At 44.7% G+C, this 21,143-nt stretch overlaps 2 long non-coding RNA genes across 3 annotated transcripts; one reads left to right on the top strand and one right to left on the bottom strand.

The window, feature by feature from the left end:
* Window positions 1-450: 450 nt before the first annotated feature.
* On the bottom strand, window positions 451-9,629 carry LOC115069905. 2 transcript variants are annotated; one of them, XR_003849149.1, is made up of 4 exons: window positions 9,453-9,629; window positions 4,746-4,871; window positions 978-1,088; window positions 451-585 (listed from the first exon to the last, which is right to left on the bottom strand). It is a non-coding gene; the product is annotated as an uncharacterized LOC115069905 (long non-coding RNA). The 2 variants fall into 2 exon arrangements; XR_003849150.1 differs by lacking the exon at window positions 451-585 and having other exon boundaries at window positions 1,026-1,127.
* Window positions 9,630-14,456: 4,827 nt separating this feature from the next.
* LOC115069906 lies at window positions 14,457-16,551 on the top strand. Its single transcript, XR_003849151.1, has 4 exons — window positions 14,457-14,526; window positions 14,619-14,882; window positions 15,181-15,642; window positions 16,370-16,551. It is a non-coding gene; the product is annotated as an uncharacterized LOC115069906 (long non-coding RNA).
* The last annotated feature ends 4,592 nt before the right edge of the window (window positions 16,552-21,143 follow it).

Below are 21,143 nucleotides of genomic sequence, written 5' to 3'. Positions count from 1 at the left end.
GTACAGTGATGTCACACTCCTGCCTCCAGTCCTCTGGTTTTCTCATCTATATTCACTGCCTTCAAAGGTGTCTTCTTGTTTTTTTTCTTTAAAACAAAAAACTAAAACGAAGGCATTGGGTCCGCAATACTGTTCCCTCTGAAATCAAGTTCTTTTTTTTTTTAAAAAAAAATTTTTATCTTTTCTTTTTATTTTATATGTGTATTACCAGCATGTGTTTAAGTGTACCTACGTTTTCCACTGCCCATAGAAGTCAGAAGAAGGCGTTGGATCCCCTGGAACTGGAGTTATGAATGACTATTAGGAGATATGTGGGTGCTGTGAACCGAACCTGGGTCCTCTGCAAGAGGACGCTGTGCCATCAGTCCACACCTGAAATCGAGATCTTGAAGAGAGTTGTGAGCAATGCTGTGCTCTTCTAGTAACCTCTGTGGAGGCAGAGCCTAAGGCAAGTCAGAAGAAGGCGTTGGATCCCCTGGAACTGGAGTTATGAATGACTATTAGGAGATATGTGGGTGCTGTGAACCGAACCTGGGTCCTCTGCAAGAGGACGCTGTGCCATCAGTCCACACCTGAAATCGAGATCTTGAAGAGAGTTGTGAGCAATGCTGTGCTCTTCTAGTAACCTCTGTGGAGGCAGAGCCTAAGGCATTCAGAAACCCTCTCCCTCTCCCTCTCCCTCTCCCTCTCCCTCTCCCACCGTGAATATGTGTTTGTGAGTGTGCTTGCTCCTCTGTGTGCTGTGTGGGTGAATGTGGATGCAGGAGGTCAAGTTCAGGTGTCAAAATGGCCTCAGGAAAGCCCCCCCCCCAGTTTTTCCCCTTCTTCCCCCCTCCCCCCAGGTCTGCCAGCTGTCACCCTCCATCCCCTGTTGCTCTGGAAATACAGGCATGCTCTGCCACCCCAGCTTCTTTGTAACCTGGTTTTTGGGGATCAAACTCAGGTTCTCATGCTTGCAAGGCAAACACTTCACTCACTGAGCTGCTTTTCAGCCTGATGTTCCTTCTTTTCATTGAAGAGTTCCTCTCTGTATTTCACAACTGAAGGGTTCATCCAGTGAGTGATTCATGCATCTTTCCAACCATCTACTAGATACCATTTAAACAACTTCAATGCATGTTGCTGTCCTGTGTGGTAACAAGCTAGACTGAAAGATCCTCTACTTGTTGAGTCTGAGAGACTCCCCACCCTCCCTCACAGGCTTGCTTGGACTCCTACAGGGAACTCAGAACAGTAAAAGGCTGTCTCCTCTCACTGTTTAGGTGAAACTCTCTGTCTGGGGGACTTGAATGTTTCTACTGAAGAAACACTCAAAATAAATGTAATTATGCCACATATTTTTTGAGTGTCTTGTTAGGTTGCTGATAGTTGTTTTCAAGTATTTACAGTTTTTTACACTGTGTTCAGTTTTTACACCATGTCTATGCTGTGATACATATGTATTATCTACCTTAGATATATTTTGTGGTATATATGATGTATGTACACATACAGATGTATGTAATGTTCCCCAAGAAGGGTTTAATTCAAATTGGCCTGTAAGTAAATAAGAAAATATATAAGCTTATACCTAATTCCATTTAGTTCGTAAGATGTAAACAAATCTAACAAAGTTTTATGTTAAATTTGACCTTATACCAACTGAACTTTGTATAGAGTCACTCATTTTAGTTCAATGTTGAAATGATTAAACTGATAAAAATCTAAGCTTTAATACCATTTCCAGCTACATCTATTTTTGAAAGGACAAAAAGTGATCAGATGTGGCCCATGTCTTTAAGAGAAAAGTGTAAATTACATCAAGAATTTTAAAAAAGAAAGAACCCACAAGTGTGAGATAGAGATACAGAATGTTTTAGGTATAAAAAACATTTCTGATAAAAAAGGAAATGGTTTTTGGATAAGAAAAGATTTTGTATGGTACATTAGTTTTTTCCTAAAGTAAAGGAGTGTTAAAATTATAGAGAAAGAGCTGGGCAAAGTAGAGCATGCCTTTAATCCCAGCACTCAGGAGGCAGAGTGTGCTGTATAGCTTTAGTGTCAACTTGACACACCTGGGTTGAGGGAGCCTCAATCAGGGAATTGCCTCTATTGGACTGGCCTGTGGTCAAGTCCGAAGGGCATCTTCCTGATGCTTGATGTGGGAGGGCCCAGCCCACTGTGGGTGGTGCCACCCCTGGGCAGGTGGGCCTGTGTTGCATAAGAAAGCAGGCTGAGCAGGGGCCAAGGGAGCAAGCCAGCATTCCTCCATGGCCTGTGCTCCAGCTCCTGCCTCCAGGTTCCTGCCCTGAGTTCCTACCTTGGGCTCCCTGATGAACTGCGACCTGGGAGATGTAAGACAAATAAACCCTTTCCTCCTCAAGTTGGTAGTGATCAGAGTGTTTTGTCACAACAATGAAGAAACAAACTAGGACACAGAGGCAGGCAGATCTTTGTGAGTCCAAGGCCAGCCTGGTCTACATAGTGAGTTCCAAGCTAGCTGAGGCTACAGGGAGATGCTCTCTCAAAAAGACCAAAAAAAAAAAAAAAAAAAAATTATAGAGAGATCAAGACAAAGCTAGAAAGTTAAAGAATGTCCATAGAGACTTGGGCTGAAAAACAATAAACTTGCTTAATGAACAACAATTTTATGTTTTGTCAAGAAAATTGCTTATAATTTCTACTGCTTTTGTTGGGTCTTTAATTTCTTTCTTTCTTTGGGGGGGTCTTTAATTTCTTATAAACCACTCTTGTTAGAGTGGCTTTATTTTATTTTTTTCGGAGCTGAGGACCAATCCCAGGGCCTTACGCTTGCTAGGCAAGGGCTCTACCACTGAGCTAAATCCCCAACCCCATGAATTTATTATTTTTTAAAAAAATCTGTCTTTGTCAAGATTTATCCATCAAGCATGACCAACCTTTTGATACCCTGACACAAGCATTGCCATCTACAAAGCTCAGGCTCAAGAATGCACAATGGGGTTTTAAACATCCCCTAAATCTCATAACATTTTAAGTAAGTTGGCAATTTTGGGGAGACCACATTCAAGGGAAGCTAACTAGGTCAGCAGACCATGATCCAGCCCAGCAAAGGACACTAGAGGAGGAAACCTAAAGTAGACAAGGAGCTTCTGAAGTCTGCAGTGTCTTTGAAAGTAACTCCTAAGGAGCCTCACCTACTCATAACATAACGAGGTTAATTTTCACACCCATGTCGTCTAAAAAGCACTACAGGAAAATATAATTTAAAATAATAATATTAAAAAATAAAGTTCTACCAGAGTGTCATCCTTAGTGACTTGAGATGTTTTATATAAACAATTAAAGCTTGATTCCTAATGAGTCCTAGTGTTTCACCTGGAATATCCAGTCTCAGGAAGGACCAAGGATGTCATGCAATTTCTGCCTAACATGATAGAGCACTTTCCATATCTTACCTACTCAAATTCAACCTCACACAAGTGGCCCATGGAATAAGGCCAAGAAACTTCTCCTAACTGCTCTGAACGGACATCATTTCTCTCTCAGCAGCGTGAGTCTCTCTGAGAATTTACCTGCTGTGTTTTGTTCACAGTGCATATTCTTTGTTAAAACTTTATGCCAAGTCTGGTCTAGTAAATACTTTTACCCCTGTCCTTGGACTCATGATTCCTGGTATAATGCTGCCTCCCTGAGGCTAATGTTGTTATCTAACCCCCTCATCTATAGGTTCTATGGATCCTCAGAGGAAAATCCCTTTTAGAACATGCTTTTTTTTTTTTTTTCCTTAGACTGTCCCTTATCTTTTTCCCCCAGATCTAACATTTTCCCTAGACTTCTTTTCCTTTGGTCACTGAAATAGTTTCATGGTATAATTATACAGTCGGCTTTTTATATGAATAATCATAGATGTATGATCTGAGATTAGTTTCTATATTTTTGTTGCTTTAATTAATTGATTAATTAGTTAATTACTATTTTTTGTCTTTTTGAGACGGTCTCCTTGTAGCCCCAGCTGTCCTGGAACCCACTATGTAGACCAGGCTGGCCTTGAACTCACAGAGGTCCACCTGCCTCTGCCTCCCAAGTGCTGGGATTAAAGGCGTGCGCCACCATGCCCAGCTTAAGTTAATTACTTTTTACTAGCCAATTTCTTATGTGACGAGGCCCTTCCTGCTGTAGGGAACTTGACTTCTCATCCCTCCAGCCTCTGAACTGCAGGGTTCGGAGGTTGCACTCCTTTCCAGTAGCTGAGTTAGGCGTCTACCTGAGCAGTAGATTATAATGCAGTGCAAGCCAGACCTGTGGTTAGTAGAGCCAGCTTAGTCTCTGCTCATGAGTCCTTGGCAGGGGTGATGAATTTGATTTTTTTATTATTCATTTATTTTTACTTTATGTGTATGAGTGTTATAGCTACATGCAGGTGGTGCTGGGAACCAATCCTGGTCCTCTGCAAAAGCAGCCAGTGCCCTTAACTGCTGAGTCATCTCTCCAGCCCCCAGAAGTTTATCTCTACCACAAAATGGATTATTTGTGTCAAAATTGTTTTGAATATTTGCAGTTGTGTTGCTAATGGCCCATTTGTTCATTGAACTACTTTAATGAATGGGCTATCTGAAACCCTGCCTCAATAAGCTAAACAAAAACCCAATGAAACTAGTATATGCATATGTAATGACTAATATTGATTGCCACCTTGATTTGCTCTGGAATCAACTAAGAGTCACCCACTGATAGTCTGCGAGGGATTTCCAGGATTAAAAAAAAAAAAAAAAAAGAATTCTGACCTTGTGGAAAGACATAAACAGGGGTCTGTCTTTGTCTCTGGAACAACACACTCGTGGCAGGATTCCATTGATTAAAGGAGTTCAGTCCGTCTACATCCTCTTTGAGGAGCTCATTCTTTTCAGTTTCTGTATAAAATGGGCTCAGATTGAATTCTGAGACATGGGTGTCAAAGCCATGTCTATAGCCTCAGAGCATTACTGCAAGCTGTTATAGTTTATAGCATGCTAGTTATGCACCGTCTACAGTCTGACTGGGACCTTTAGGTAATGATTCCCAATGTTATGCTTTGTCATTAGGCCATGTATACAGCAATTCCAAATGCTGGAATATAATTACTTCTTTGACTTTTAGCATTTCTATCCATGGTAGATACTGCACAAATGTGTTTAGAAAGGGGTCTTGGGATATTGATTAAGGCACATAATAAAACCCTTATATTGAAAAAAAATTAACATTATTATCAGCCATACACCCGAGGTGCCTCAATAGTTATTTGAATTGAGTTTGACTTTTACCAGGGCTCCCTGGGAAGTACCAGTCTTTAAGGATAGCCATCACTGGAGCTGAAGATCTGCCCTTCCTTTGGAGGGTGGAACATTGTTCCTTGTACTGATTCCCTCTTTGCCAAGTAGGACAATCTCCTGGTTCCTAGAGCCTGGGTGAGGGCAGTTCTTCCCCAGTGCTTGGTTTCCCACAGCGTGGCAAGCATTGCCTCTTTACAGTGCACTTTCCTCAGCCTGGTGCTTCTTCAGGGGCTGGGTTTCTAACTACCAGGGAAAACATATGACTCCCAAGGTAAGGTTGTCATATGGGCTCCTTTTAATGCCTTGCTCATATACCAACACTTGAAATTCTAAACCAAACATGGTAGGCATGCTTATAGTTTATGTCTAACAATTATGTGAACTTTCCACATCTGATTGATTCTGATAAAGACTGGTATCAGAGTGGGCTGTCTCCTTCTAAAGGCAGAGGAAGAAGGAAGGACACATTGTCTTTCCTCTTGTCTCTGACACACCTCTCCCTGCTTCCCACCTGTGCACTGTTCAGCTGTGGTCAGCATCATCCACCTGGGGCTGAGTTCTCCCTAGAGGTGGAGCTCAGCAGCAGCAGCTTCAATTGATGGGAAGAGGCATGGTGAGGCAGTATTACCCAAGAACTCATGGTGACTGGCCTCCCCTAAATCCCCACTGCTCAGATCCAGTTCCTACAACTGGCTTTCTGCCTTTATTCAGCCCCTGTGTCCCTCAAATATTTAAGTGTAGCCAGGCCTGCTGGGGCAGGCCTTAATCTCAGCTACTAGGGAAGCTGAGGCAGGAGGATCACAAGTTTAGGGCCTGACAAGGCTACAGACTGAGCTCCCGTTTGTCCCTGGGTGTGGTGCCTAAATCCCAGCCTGCTTTGTTTGGGAAGTAAGTCGTGGTCAGTCACCTTCCACCATTGACCAAGGCCAGACTCCTGTGCCTGCAGCTCTAGAGTGTGGATCTCTTCCATCTGCGGATAGATGTGTACCCACCGTGCTACTGTCTCCGCTCAGGCCAAGCATATGGGCCCCTATGTTCCAGTTGCCACCACACAACCCACAGCAGAGCTTGTGGGGACAGTGGAGGACAGTGACCCTCTCTGACCCAAGTGGAATCTCACCAACTACATTTAAACACTAAACTTAAACAAAACAAGTATGAATCTTGGTAATCTTTTAAGCAACTTGAAAAGCATAATGACATCTTAATAAGTACAACTGAGCAGCCATTATTGATGAAATAGGTTATTTTTCTCATCAGAAGAGAGCACCAGGAAAGGCCAATCTTTCTAAATGCCTTACTAAATCTTCATTTTATTTTTTTGAGGTCCTGGGGATAGAACTTAGGGTTTTGCACAAGTTAGGCAAATACTATAACACTGAGCTACAGTCTCAGCTGTTTTTAATTTTTGAGCCAAAATCTCAAAGTTGCTCGGACAAGTCTTATATGTATTTCATAATCCACTAAGGCCTTGAACTGTAGTCTTCCTGCCTCAGTCTCCTAAGAAGCTGAGATTCCTGGCCTACATACCCAGCCCTGCTGCACATAAGCTTTTGAGGTATGCCTTCGGTGATCGAAGATTAATCATCGTGAGGACATACACAGCTGGGGAGACAGAAATGAATTCTAAGTTTAGGGAGCTGATGGATAAGAGGATGAGCTGGTGGAAGATGCCTAGCAGTACACGTGGCCACAACAGTCTCTCTCTCTCTCTCTCTCTCTCTCTCCCCCCCCCAATCATACCAACAAGGTTAAATCTTTTGTTAAGCAAACACATCTTAACTACCCATGCCCCTCTTTTGACCTAGGAGGAGTTTATCATCTGCGACTTCATCCAAGGCACCTCAGGAACCACAATATGAATTCATTTATCAAAAAAGAAAAGGTTCACTGGGAGTGGTAGTACATGCCTTTAATCCCAGAACTTGGGAAGTAGAGGCAGGAGGATCTCTGTGAGTTCAAGGCCAGCCTGGGGCTACAGGGAGTCCCTGTCGCAAAAGGATTTAAAAAAACGAGAGAGAAAAAGAAAAAAGAAAAGCTTCCTTAGTCATCCTCTGAGATGTAACCTCAGAAACCACCATAAACAGCACACATGACTACTATAAAATACTTGGAAGTCTGCTTTAAGAAGATCACACCCACGCCTAGGGTTAACATTCTCCCCAAGTGCCTGTCTCTAAACCGTCATACTTAAAATCTCCTTTCATAAACTCCAGCTCTGCTTCAGTCTGGCTCTTCCTGAAATTCCTTTCTGCAGTCAAGTCAAGAATCTGGTCTAGCTGAGCAGAAGTCTCCAAAGGATGAGGAGAATCTGGAGGCTGCAGCCAGTGGCAGTGGGAGGCAGTGTCTCCCCCAGGCTGCCGCTGACAGGGAGGCCTGGCAGCCCAAACCCATGCGGCCTGGTGAAGTGGGCAGGTGCCTGGGAGAACAGGAGGAGGGCAGAAGAAGACATTAGAGACAGAGAAAGGACGGCCAGGTGAGAGCAGGACGAGGAAGGACAGCCAGGTGAGAGCAGGACGAGGAAGGACGGCCAGGTGAGAGCAGGACGAGGAAGGACGGCCAGGTGAGAGCAGGACGAGGAAGGACGGCCAGGTGAGAGCAGGACGGGCCTGGGCACACCTGGGCACTCCTGTCCTTCTTCTGGCTGCCACACTCACACCAGCCTCCAAATGCTCACGGACTCAGCTCCAGAGCTGATTTTACTGAGTATGGGCTATAGATGTGACTTGCAGGTTTTATAAGCTTTCCCTACATCAATTCTGTAAGTAGTCTGGCCTTCTGTGACTTCACAGGCCTGAGTTTCATTCAAGAGAGCTGGGACCCTGAATTTTGTTGGAAGCTCTCTGGTGGAGCCCGTTGGTGATGCGGGAAATCACTGACTGGGGATGAGAAGATCACAGGAGTGCCCACCAGACCCCGAGTCTTCTCAGATGCACAGGAAGGAGATATTTCCCTCTCTCTCATCATCATGCCAGCCTGCAACTTGGGTTTGAAGCTGTTTAAGTGGTATTTAAGTGGTGGCTGGATGGATGCAGGAATGCATGGATGGGTTCCACACTGTGATAGTCACTGAAAATGACATCTTAAAAAAGGAAGCCTCAGGCTGGGGAGATGGCTCAGGTAGTAAAAGAGGCTGCCTTGCAAACATGAAGACCCGAGTTCCATGCCCAAGTCCATGTACAAACATGGACTTGTGAGTGCTAGGGAGGTGGGGATGGGAGACACCAGGGGTCTACTCCCTGGCCATCAGCTCATCCTTCTTGGCACATTCCAGACCAAGGAGAGGCATGTGAGGAGTAAGACCCGACGTTAACCTCTGGCCTCCACAGGCACAGACACACACACACACACACACACACACACACACACACACACACAGGAGCTTCTTACAAAGTATGAAACAGAGAAAATAGGAGGTGGAAGCAAAGTTAGACATTTCCTGCTTGATAACCGAAACTTTTCAACTACAGAAAATGCTCTGATTAGAACTTCCCTAACCACATCGATTCCAAACTATATTTGGCCCTGATATGATATTCTAAGATTTTTTTGAAAAAAAGTAGAAGGAAAATAAGAAAAAGGACAAATCTGCCCTCAGACGGTGCTGAGGTGGGGAGGCACATTGGAGCACAGAAGTGGGGAAGTTGGGAAGGTGAAAGGCAGCCCAGTCTTCCCTGGGAGAATGCTGAAATACTTGCACTTCCTGCCCCAGCCCACTCCTTCCCCACCCACAGGAGGCTCCCCAGCCTCCAGGCTCCACTAGCTGTGTGAGTAACTGGCTGGAAGTCTGCTGGTTGCCCCCTCTGACTGCAGCTTCCCTTTCTGTCCTGCTTTTGCTGCCTAGGGTTAAAAAGGGCCATGCAGAGCCCAGGCTGCTCAGTTTCTGTCTCTGGGGCCCTGCATCAGACAGAGAAGCAGAGCCATCGCTGCCTGCTGCCGGCAGGTACTAGAGATAAGAGCCAAGGGGGACTCTGGTGTGACCCTGAAGACAGCTAGGAAAGGATTTGGAAACATGAATGGGGAAGGCAAGACAAGAGAGAGCTGCATGAATTCATAGCCTGGGTTTGGGAACTTTCATAAACTTGGAGTAACAGTCTCTTCTCTCTTCAAAGCTCATCTGCCAGGTTTGGAGAAAGGATCCCATGGCAGAGGCTGCAGCCACGAAGCTCCCTTGCACCTTACCTTTGCTCCTTGTGGTGCTGCCGGGTTGTCTGTGTGCAATGCTGGCCTGTGAGTCCTGGCATCTAAGTGTGGTGGAGGTGGGGGCAAGCAAGAGGAACTGTCCTTTGGAGGACTGCTCCTCTGTCCTCCTCACCTGCCCATCCCCCCTGCCAGTTCCTTTGAGATGATTCATGATCTCCAGCTTGTTCTTTATCTCACCCCATCTCTTTCCAGAACCTGGCTGGCAGAGGAATAACAGAAATAAGGTACTGTAGAGGCCAGGACAGGGACTAGAGGACGGGAGGGCAAGATGGAAGACAGGAATGTCTAACACACACACACACACACACACACACACACACACACACACACGGAGATTTGGGTTTTTGTTTTGTTTTTGCTCTTTGGGGCAATTTTCACTCTGTAGTTCAATACAGTGTGGAAGTCTGGTTTCCATCCGTTCCTTTCCTCAGCCTTCCAATCGCTGGATCACAGGCTTGTGCCAACACAGCCAGCTTCCCTTTCCACATGATGCTTTGAACCGCCACCCAATTCACCCACTCTCCCTGTCCTTCCCCACTGTCCCACTCTTGACAGGACTTTAGCTTCTCTTCCACCAGCTGCCACTGCATGCCCCCGACTGAGGACACATCCTAGCAAATCCAGCCCTTTTTCACCCAGGTAACCTAAAGCAGGAGGGAGGGGCACATAGGGGAGACAGTGGTGCTGAGTGGGGGACACATGGAAGCTTCTGCCTGTGCACCCTGAGCTCATCTAGTCTGACCGCTGGGATGCAGCATCAGACAGTGGTGTTCCTTCAGGAAGCAGTCAGTTTCTCCTTAAAGGGCAGGCACTAAATATTTTCAGCCTGGCAACCACACTGTGTCTATTTCAGCATAAAACACTCAGTTCTCCCTTTACTGTGACAGCATCAGAAGACCAAAACAAACAAACAAACAAACAAAGGAATGGGGAAGAGTTTGGTCTGTGTCTAGTCTACTGACCCCCTTTAGGGGATCGCTGTACTCCAGTATTGGCATCCATCACCCTTGGCAACTTCCCCAAGTGATGACAAAGCTGCATGTTGCACAGTCAGCTGGGCATCTTGCCCTGCCTGTGGCTCCTGGGTGAACTCGGTGACAGGGGCGGTCCTGGGGTTTGCGTCCCACTGCTCTCTGCTTTACTGTCCAGTAGATTCCTTGGTTCACATTACACAAAGGGGACAGGTTTGAGTTGAGATTGAGATAGTAGTTTAGTGGAGGACTGGTCTGTCACATCCTCTAGGATAAGTAGTATTTAAATGTACTACATGGGGAGGAAAGGTAGCTGTGTAAGACACAGGTTTTTCCCTACTAGGGTACTCTGACTTATTCTAATTTATCATTTTGGGGGACCATGTCAGACTATTGGGCCTGTCTATATTATGACCTAATGGGAGAAGACCCCAGCTCATGATGGTCCCCTAATGCTGCATGATTAGCTCTATGATCCCCTCTCCCAGGAGCCACTTGGATATGGTACACATTTCTGCACAGGGTGGCACAGCCTTGCTTCTGGATCCTAGATTCCATATTGTGATTCTCCTGTTCGGTATTGCCATGAAGTCCACACAACACACTTCCCTGGCATAGAGGCCTCAGTATCACAGACTTTCCTGAGTCACAGGACAGGTAGTCCAGCCATACTCCTCCTCATGGTTTCCTGTCTGATTTGTTATGGGTGGAGACAGGGACAACCTTGAGGTTTTCTAGCACCATCCCTTTCCTGCAAGATCTCCTTATATTTGTGTAGAAAGATTCTCTCCTCTAGCAGTGGCTTATCTGGACTTCTCCTTCTATCTAACATAAAACCAACAGGATATTTAGACAAATGCTAAACCTAACCTAACTTCCAGGGCCCTGGTGCTACCAAGTCGTAGCTGACTGTGTAGCACTCCACTGATCTCCTATATTATTGCAATGGTTCAAGGTCCATGGGAAGTTTTTTCTTAATCCTTTTCTCAACATCCCCACCCTTCACGGCTCCCCTTTCGGGTGTTCCATCTGAATCTGACAGTTTCTGTGTCAGAGGCTGGGGATGAAACCCAGGATCTTTCAAATATTAGGGAAATGTTCTACCATTGAGCAACACCCTAACCCCCTGGATTCTGAATTCTGTTTCTGCTGTATCTAGTCTTCCCCCTGCCCATGGGACCCATGCTTGAAGACAGGACATTAATAGTAGCCTACCTGAGTTCAGATATGGGTCTACCCAGCCTTTAAATGGTTCCCAGTGACCCTTCCTCTTTGTGTTCACGACCTTGTGTAGTCTTCTACCACATAGAGCTGGGAAGATCTCTGTAGCCTTAAGACTATAATGGAGATGATTGAATGGGACCCTCAAGGCCAGGTCCCGCCATGTTCTTTGGATCTCTCGTTCTAGAATAAACTAGTCAGACCACACTTGCCTTAATACAGGGAAGTATTCTACTGCAGACAGGATATTTAGGACATGGAAGAGAAGAAGTCTTTTCCATCTGGGAGAGGTTGGTGAAAGATGACATTAGACCTGGGCATAGAGAAATAGTACTACTAGACTGCATAGAAAAAGTCATTTAGACAGACTAAAAAAAAAGCTGATGCCTCAGTTAGCTCTGGTATCCAGGCAGCAAACATACCACATGTCCCTGAGCTCCTAAATGGATTTTTAAAAAGATTACTGATGTTCTTTTGACTATTATCCACTTTCCAATGACAGGATTTGTGGACCTTTAGTCCCCAACCACAAAGCAGGTTCTGGGGCTGCTCGTGTCAAACAGTCCACGGGGTTCACATAGTTAGACAGGATCTTGGTCAGTTAGGAGGAACAAGTGTGGAAGGCTGGCATGAAAAATGTGTGTAAGGGTTGTGTGAACTGGAAAAGTAGGTGGGAGAAAATGGTGGTGGGGAGACGTGGATGGTAGAAGGGGCGGGAGGAGAAGAGGGAGTTGGTTAAGGAGAGAAGAAAGGAGCTCAGGAAGCCTCCAGTAATCTGCTTATGCCAGTGGGGTGTATGGGGAGACACAACAGAGAAGAGGCCATTTTTAAACATCTCCTTTTCTATTTTCTAGTAATTATATTGTATACTTGCTGAACACTGTTTTAACAAAATGCTTCCTTATTTCTTTTTATTTTGGTTTGGTTGTTGTTTTAAAAATAGTTTTATTATTTTTATTTTATGTATATGAGTGTATTGCATGCATGTGTGTACATACACCTGTGTCATACAATGCCTGTGGAGGTCAGAAATGGCATTGGTTCCCCGGCAACTGAAGTTATGGACGGTTATTTGCCATCATGTGTGTGTTTGGGATGGAACCGGGTTCTCAGCAAGAACAGTCAGTGCTCTAACCACTGAGCAATCTCTCCAGCCCCCTTGTTGTTTGTTTTGAGACAGAGTCTCATTATGTGTACCTGGCTGCCTTAGAACTCACTATGTAGGCCCTGCTGGGACCTTGAACTCACACAGCCTCTGTCTCCTGAGTGCTGGGATGAAAAGTGTGCACCATCATTCCTGGTCCAATAAAAGCATTCTTTAACATTGTTCGGGATGTTCTATATGAAATACACACTCACACACACACACACACACACACACACACACACACACACACACAAATCTTTAATTTTACATCACAGAGCTCACACACACAAGGGAGCTTGTATATGTACACATCCATTACATCTTGTCCATCTTGTCCATTTCTCTGTGCAGTCAGTGTTAGAACATCTCATGTACACTGCACTGCATGTTGTCCTTTGGTGCTAATAGAGGTCTGAAGACCAGTGGCCATAAGTGTGCTGAGATGCAAGCACTGACTTCATACAGGACACAGACCAGTGGTTATGTGTTTGTGAAGATTGGTTAAGGGTATGACTTAACTGGAGAAGATCCCACAGACCTGATGCCCAATTTGGGAGGGACCCCAGGAAGAAGCAGACTAGGTACTGAGCTCACAGGTGGCACCTCCCCTCAATGCCAGGTTCTAGCATGACTCCTGGAATCAGTTCCTGAATGCCCAGGACCCGTGAGGAATGTGCCATGTGTCCTGGGATGCCTCCTTTTCCTTTCTGATGAAAGCTCTGTCTATTCAGCTAGAGTTTAAGTCACAGGAGCACAGATACTTCCTGGTATATTTTGTACTTCAATATTTGGTAAAAGTTACTCAATATGCTTGTCAGATGAATCCTCCTGGTGACACTGCATGTACCTGTGGAGTCTGATGTACCATAGAGGATCGTATTAATGTAAGACCGTGAAAGATGGCACAAGACTACAGATCCAGAAGTGGAGTGGCATCTTGAATGCTTCTGCACCTGCCAACCTGGCCCCTCAGAGGGAGTCTAGGGGTCACAGATCTTTAGTCATTTGGACCTCACTTGCATATTTTTCTCACAGATATTCACTTTTTAAACCACAACTTCACTAATGAAAACTCAATCTGGACCTAAAAAACCCTGGTTTAAAGTAAAGAGCTCAGTAGATAAACTGCCTTTTCCTTCAGTACGATGCTGACAAAAGGCTAACCTGTTGGGCAATTTGGGAAAGAGCATACATAACACAGACCTATGGGCAGATTTGATTCAAAGGATGGAATACATGGGACAAGAGATCAGGAATAGGCTACCTCATATCCAACTGGAGAAGCACAGTGTGAGGGGTAAGTATGGGAAGGTCTGCAGAGTCTGAGCATGTCAGCAAGAGAGAGCAAGACAGGAGCACATAGTGAGGGGGCTCTGCTGTATAGGATCTGGGCATTGCCCAAACTGGAAGCACATGGTACCTAGTGGGTGAGAAAGGACAAGTCAAGGAGGAATGAATATTGGCCCCTAAACCAGTGGAGTAAGATTTGACCTTTTGGGAGTTCATGGATTCAGTAAAGCTTTTTTTTAAAAAAACTATTTTTTAAAATTTTTCTTAGTGTGACTATACCTGGGTGTGAGGCATATGTTCCCATGATTCCAGATATCTGCAGAGGCCAGAAGAGGATGTCAGATCCTTGAAGCTGGAGTTACAGGCAGTTGAGTGCCACTCAGTGCGGGTGCCAAGAAGCGAACTTGGGTCTTCTTCAAGAACAGTCAGTGCTCTTAACCACTGTGCCATCTCTGAAGCTCAGGGTCATGAATCTATCAATAGTAGAGGATAATGGGTATTTTTTGTGCTTTGCAGATCATCCCACCTTGCAGGCCAAGATGTTCTGTCAGCATAGACATGGATAGCATGTAGGTGCTTGCTGGCAGTTCACCATCGATGGAAAATATTCTTCTTCTACCCAATGAACTTGACCTGGACAGTGAGTCATCCTGAAGCTACAGGTACCATGAAGGAGTGGGAGAAGGACAAGGGACTCGTTAAGGACCTCAAGAAGGTGTCCATAGACGATTGCGGTCACTGGCTGGAGGAACTTTTTAAAGTACTGGAAACCAGTGCAAGGTAACTAGGTTATCACAAGGCAACTTCAACAGGGTGGGAAGTGTGGCAACTGTCTTTAAAGGTCTGATTACTTCTCTATGTGTCTGTCTGCTGTGGGCACTTTGGGAAATGTGGTAGACTGAGTCAATGGCTTCTTGTTGGTTTCCCAGTCTAGAGAGCCAGTGATTACCACAAGGAGTACTCACCTCCTAATATTTCTTCTTCCCCATTGACCAATAGCCCATTTACTTAGTGGTCTGCTAATGGGTGCTCAAGTATGTGTGCATCACAGTAACTGTCCAGCTTTTTTTCCCACCAGGTCCCAAAACACCACTTCTAAAGCATACATTATGTTCTCCTGGTAAAATTAGTTGCCATCAATTGTGCCAATTTCCAGAAAGTTCTGACTGCGGTAAATATGTCAGATCCATGGAAGATGCATGGATATTTGCTTCTCTTGCTAGTGAAATAACTCAACATGGACACAGTCCCTACAACTGCTATTCATCTCTCTACCCAGGACCTGGTAAAATGGTTGTCACATATGTGTCATGTGGTCTACCCAGGGAGATCAGGTGCTAATGAAGGTGCATTGTTGTTTATTCAGGATTTTTGCTGTTTGTTTTAGGATCAACATCAATGGCTCTAGATGTCACCTGGCGTGTGCATCTGTACACTACCCAACTTTCATCACAGAATTTATTTATCATTATAGTAATCATTTTAATCATAATTGCTTTCCTTGTTGTGATCCTTGTGAGGAAATTCTGCCCAGCTGAAGGTGAGGAGCAGGCTGAGCTCTGCCTCTTGATGTGGTCTTACTCTGTGGACAACTTGGTACAGATGTCCTATCCCAGGCTGCTACGTCTCACATAAGCTCCTGCCCACTGCAGTGGCTGTCTCTCCACTGAATTGGTGTGCCTTCTTAGTTTTGAGTCCCACACCACTGAGTAAGCCTAGGGATAACTATTGCTGTGGTACAGGAGGCCAACTTAGGTAGCACAGCTATGCAGTCAGAAGAGGGAAGAAACGGGAGGGTCCCCCTGAGTTGGGGCAGGATCCAAGTCCTGGAAAACTTGAATGGGGTGTTTTCTCCTTGTTTTCCAAACCAGATTGCCCCAAGTTTTTGATTAAAAACTTTGGCTCTCTGGCAACAGCGTGATCTCAGGCTATAATTCCTAATGTCATAGAACTGTCCATCAACTGTTGCGTGTTCTCTAGAACATCAGAAGCAACATTGTTAGGCCAACCCTTGAAGGCAAACACTGACCTTTGTTGACACTTTGCCTGTCTCTGGAATATATTATCTTCTTCTCAAGCACAGACAGTGTCCAAGAACTGATTGAAAGAAGCTTTAGAATGCCTCACCTGCATGCGCTCTTGCCATCACCCTTTCAGTGACCCTTACTATATGCATTTAGTCATTCTGAAACTTCACAAGAGATGATTGCTCACAGTCAGTTAGGGCTACCGGTTTTACTCATTGTGGCCTAATTCTCTTCTGTCAGATGCACCTGGAGGCACTGCAGCAATGGCTGTTACAGAGAACCGAGTTCAATTCTAGCACCCACATTGGCTGGCTCACAACCACTTGTGACTCCAGCTACAGGAGCATCTAATGCCTCAGGCCTCTGAGGTCACCTGCACACACGTTCACATACCACTGCACAGACATGCACACATACACATATTTTCAAAACATATTTTTAAATGATGCAATTGAAGTGACCTTTGGTGTTCATATGTAAGAGGAGGGTGCTTTTTGAATACGTTTTAATAGAACTGATTTATGTGATCACACTTTGTGTACAGTTAAGCCACTGATGTGTAGAAACCACATCACTAAATACCAGGAAAGAAACAACTGGGCTATAGATTGGAGAGACATGTGAATTACCATGCCTAGTAGTGTATCCTCTGCCACTTTCACAGAAGGATACAGTGTGACATCTTTGTAGTGGGAACACTTTATAGGAATAAATAAAGTAAGTTATAAAAGATACTGATGGTTCATGATAAGAGTTGTGACTGCCTGATGCTCTAAGTCTCAGTAGGAAAATTCCAGACAAAGAACATTTCCTGCCTCCATTTACATAGTAAACAGAGCCAAGCACGTGGTGGTGCTGCCCTATAATCCCAGTACCTGGGAGGCAGAAGGTAGAGGATCATGATTCAACCTAGCCCTGTGCTACATAGTGAGGCCTTACCTCAGAAAGCAAGCAAGGAGTCTAGAAGTCAGAATAGTGAATTCCCCAGGTGATGATTTATAACTTCATCTGGCAAGTGATTGTACAAGCAGACTCCATTTGAAAAATACATCAAACTGTAAAAATCAAGGTGATTATTTAAGTTTACTCACTTTCTCTATTCAATATGAAATATGTGTAAATTTTTTTCAACATTTATTTTATGTATATGAGTGAGTGTATTGCCTGCACTTATGTGGGTACACCCAATTCATGCAATGCTTTCGGAGGTCAGAAGAGGGCATCGGATCCCCTAGAACTGGAATTTACAGATGGTTGTTAGGCGCAACATGGGTATTGGGAAGCAAACCTGGCTCTTCTGCAAGAGCAGCCAGTGCTCTTAACTGCTGAGCCATCTTTCCAGGCCCTCAAGATAAAATGTTTTTTCAAATAGTCAGGCGTGGTGGTGGTGGTGCGGCCCTTAATCCCAGCACTCAGGAGGCAGATGCAGGCAAATCTCTATGAGATGGAGGCCAGCCTGCTCTACATAGTGAATTACAGTTTAGCAGTGGTGCCCAAAGGTTGTGGCTTCCAGTTTGCCTCATGTGGGGGTGCACCCATGGGAGTGGGCGCTGGACCAAGGCTCTCAAGGCAGGGCCAATAGAGTCACCTGCTGAGTGATGATAGGCCACCGTCCTAGGAAACTGTGAACAGCCAGGTGCCTCAGAGAAAAAATGCAGAGCTGCAGGCCATCCTCCAAGAGTTTAGGGAAAGAGATCAGACCCAAGTATGCAGGGAACAAGGGTGCCATGGAGAGATTAAAACAAGGCATCATTCATTCACATTCTGGGCCTGGTTCCAGAGTGCTCAGCTCAAACTGAGCACAGTGCCAGGTCCTAGCCTCCGGAGTTCTGAAGGTCCACATCTTCGTACAAGATGGGAAGTTAAAATTCATCTCTCCTGTTGAGATGGAATTCTCTCTTTTTTTTTTCCCCCAAATGGTAACAGTTTAGTTTTTTTCTGCCTTACTTCACTAAATGCTGAACCTACACTCTGAAAGATTGAGAAGATATTTTGCAGTTAATTAAGATGTGCATTTTAAGTAGTTAGGAATGATTCAGGTAGTTTTTTTTTTTTAAAGCATCGATTCAAAAGATGCCTGTGAAATTACTTTCAGCAAACTATTGTTTGCTCCAAATACCACTGTGTCCCTTTAATCTTCCTTTGAGTACATTTGTCATTTTGCATCACCCAACCTGATTTGTTCCTTCTCATGAGCTCATTAGTTTCTGAAGACTTTAGTGGTTACCAACAGCACCTTTTACTTAGTAGCCGGCCAGCTTGCCACACAGTGTGGATCCTGCTTAAGGGAGCTTTGGGCTTAAGCCTTTGCATGACTCTGAGTGCTGTGAAGTCAGTCTTTCAGATGCATGAAATCCTGTGTGGTGAGGGTACGGGGGCTCGGATGGGGGAGGGGTCTAGATGTGATTAAGATGTTTTGTGTGAAATGTAGAAAAATTCAATAAAAATATACATTGAGAAAAATTAAATTGCACAAGTTTTAAATATAGAAGAAAGAACAATCTACCCAACCTAGAAAGCACCTCAGAAATTTCTCCCCTGAGACTGTATGTAGATGTCCGTTCCACGTTTGCTGTAAGCTGATCAGAACATCTGGAAGAAAATGACTGAAACTCTTTGCATCTTTGTATGTATTTATTGCTTGATATAACAAAGCTTATTTTCATTAACAATAAAACCAATTCATGTAGCCAGGCATGGGGGCTCATCTGTTACCCCAGCACTTGGAAGGCTGAGGCAGGAGGAGTTTGTGGGCAGCCAGGGCTACATAGTAAGAGCCCCTCTCAAAATTTTCTTTTAAATAAATAGAGGTTCAGTTTTCATTAGTGTCTTAACAATTGGGAAGTTCTTTCCTTTAAGGAATATGCTCAATGATGTGATTAACTGAATTATAAATGTTAAAATTTTTTGCTGGTTTTTATTTTTTAAACAGAATCTCCCTGTAGCCTAGCTAGCCTGGAACTTGCTATGAACACCAGACTGGCCTTTCTCTATCTCTGTGAGATCAGCTTGCCTGCACTCTGAGTGCTGGGATTAAAGGTGTGCATCACATGCCCAACCCATGTTATACATTTTTAAATTATAATGGAGGAATAGCAGAGAGAGACAGAGACAGAGACAGAGACAGAGAGACAGAGATTATTGTGTGCCACATGTACTGCTAGGCATTGTCTACTAGTTCATCCACTTATCTATCAATTTCCTAGAATTCATTTCTGTCTCCCATGCTATATATGTTCTAGCGATGATTGATCTTCAGTCACCCAAGGCATACCTCAAAAACATATGTGCAGCCGGGCTGGTTGTGCAGGCCAGGGATCTCAGCTTCTTGGGAGATTGCATGTTCAAGGTCTTAGTGGACTATAAGACTTGTCTGAGCAACTTTGAGATCGTGTCTCAAACACTAAAAACCACTGAGAATATAGCTCAGTGTTAGAGTCTTTGCCTAGCTTGTGTAAAACTCTAGCTTCAATCCCTAGAATCACAAGAAAATAAAAAGGAGACAGTATGACATTTAGGAAGATTCAACTTTCCTGGTGCTCTCTGTGGGATCCAATCTCTTCTGATAAGAAAAATAATGTATTCCATCAATGATGGCTGCTCAATTGTACTTATTGAGAAGTCGTTACAATTCTCTAGTTGCTTAAAAGATTGCCAAGATTCATACCTGTTTGTTTTAAGTCTAGGCCTGAGGTGCAAAGTGAGCGTCCCAAATAAGTGTTCAAATGTAGTTGGTGAGATTCCACTTGGGTCAGAGCAGGGCTGCTGTCCTCCACTGTCCTGAAGGGCTCTGGTGTGGGTTGTGTGGTGGCAACAGGAACATAGGGGTGCATATGCTTGGCTGAGTGGAAACAGTAGCATGGTGGGTACACATCTATCCTCAGATGGGAAGAGATCCCCATTCATAGAGCTGTAGGCACGAGGGTCTGGCCTTGGTCAACGGTGGAAGGTGACTGACCACGACTTACTGCCCAAACAAAGCAGGCTGGGATTTAGGCACCACACCCAGGGACAAACGGGAGCTCAGTCTGTAGCCTTGTCAGGCCCTGAACTTGTGATCCTCCTGCCTCAGCTTCCCTAGTAGCTGAGATTAAGGCCTGCCCCAGCAGGCCTGGCTACACTTAAATGTTTGAGGGACACAGGGGCTGAATAAAGGCAGAAGGCCAGTTGTAGGAACTGGATCTGAGCAGTGGGGATTTAGGGGAGGCCAGTCACCATGAGTTCTTGGGTAATACTACCTCACCATGCCTCTTCCCATCAAATGAAGCTGCTGCTGCTGAGCTCCACCTCTAGGGAGAACTCAGCCCCAGGTGGATGATGCTGACCACAGCTGAACTGTGCACAGGTGGGAAGCAGGGAGAGGTGTGTCAGAGACAAGAGGAAAGAATGTATCCTTCCTTCTTCCTCTGCCTTTAGAAGGAGACAGCCCACTATGATACCAGTCTTTATCAGAATCAATCAGATGTGAAAAGTTCACATAATTGTTAGACATAAACTATAAGCATTCCTACCGTGTTTGGTTTAGAATTTCAAGTGTTGGTATATGAGCAAGGCATTAAAAGGAGCCCATATGACAACCTTACCTTGGGAGTCATATGTTTTCCCTGGTAGTTAGAAACCCAGCCCCTGAAGAAGCACCAGGCTGAGGAAAGTGCACTGTAAAGAGGCAATGCTTGCCACGCTGTGGGAAACCAAGCACTGGGGAAGAACTGCCCTCACCCAGGCTCTAGGAACCAGGAGATTGTCCTACTTGGCAAAGAGGGAATCAGTGCAAGGAACAATGTTCCACCCTCCAAAGGAAGGGCAGATCTTCAGCTCCAGTACCATGGGTATATCTTGACATGACAGATAAAAATGTTAATTTTCTTTTCAATATAAGGGCTTATTACCCACCTTAATCCATACCCCAGATACCCTTTCTAAACACATATATGTAGTATCTTGCATGGATAGAAATGCTCAAAAGTCAAAGAAGTGATTATATTCAGTCCCAGCACTGGAAATTGCCATATAT

This window comes from Nannospalax galili, unplaced genomic scaffold (genome assembly GCF_000622305.1).
Source record: "Nannospalax galili isolate Female #2095 unplaced genomic scaffold, S.galili_v1.0 scaffold395, whole genome shotgun sequence".
In the NCBI taxonomy this organism is placed as follows: domain Eukaryota; kingdom Metazoa; phylum Chordata; class Mammalia; order Rodentia; family Spalacidae; genus Nannospalax; species Nannospalax galili.
This window is presented reverse-complemented; position numbering and strand designations above follow the sequence as displayed.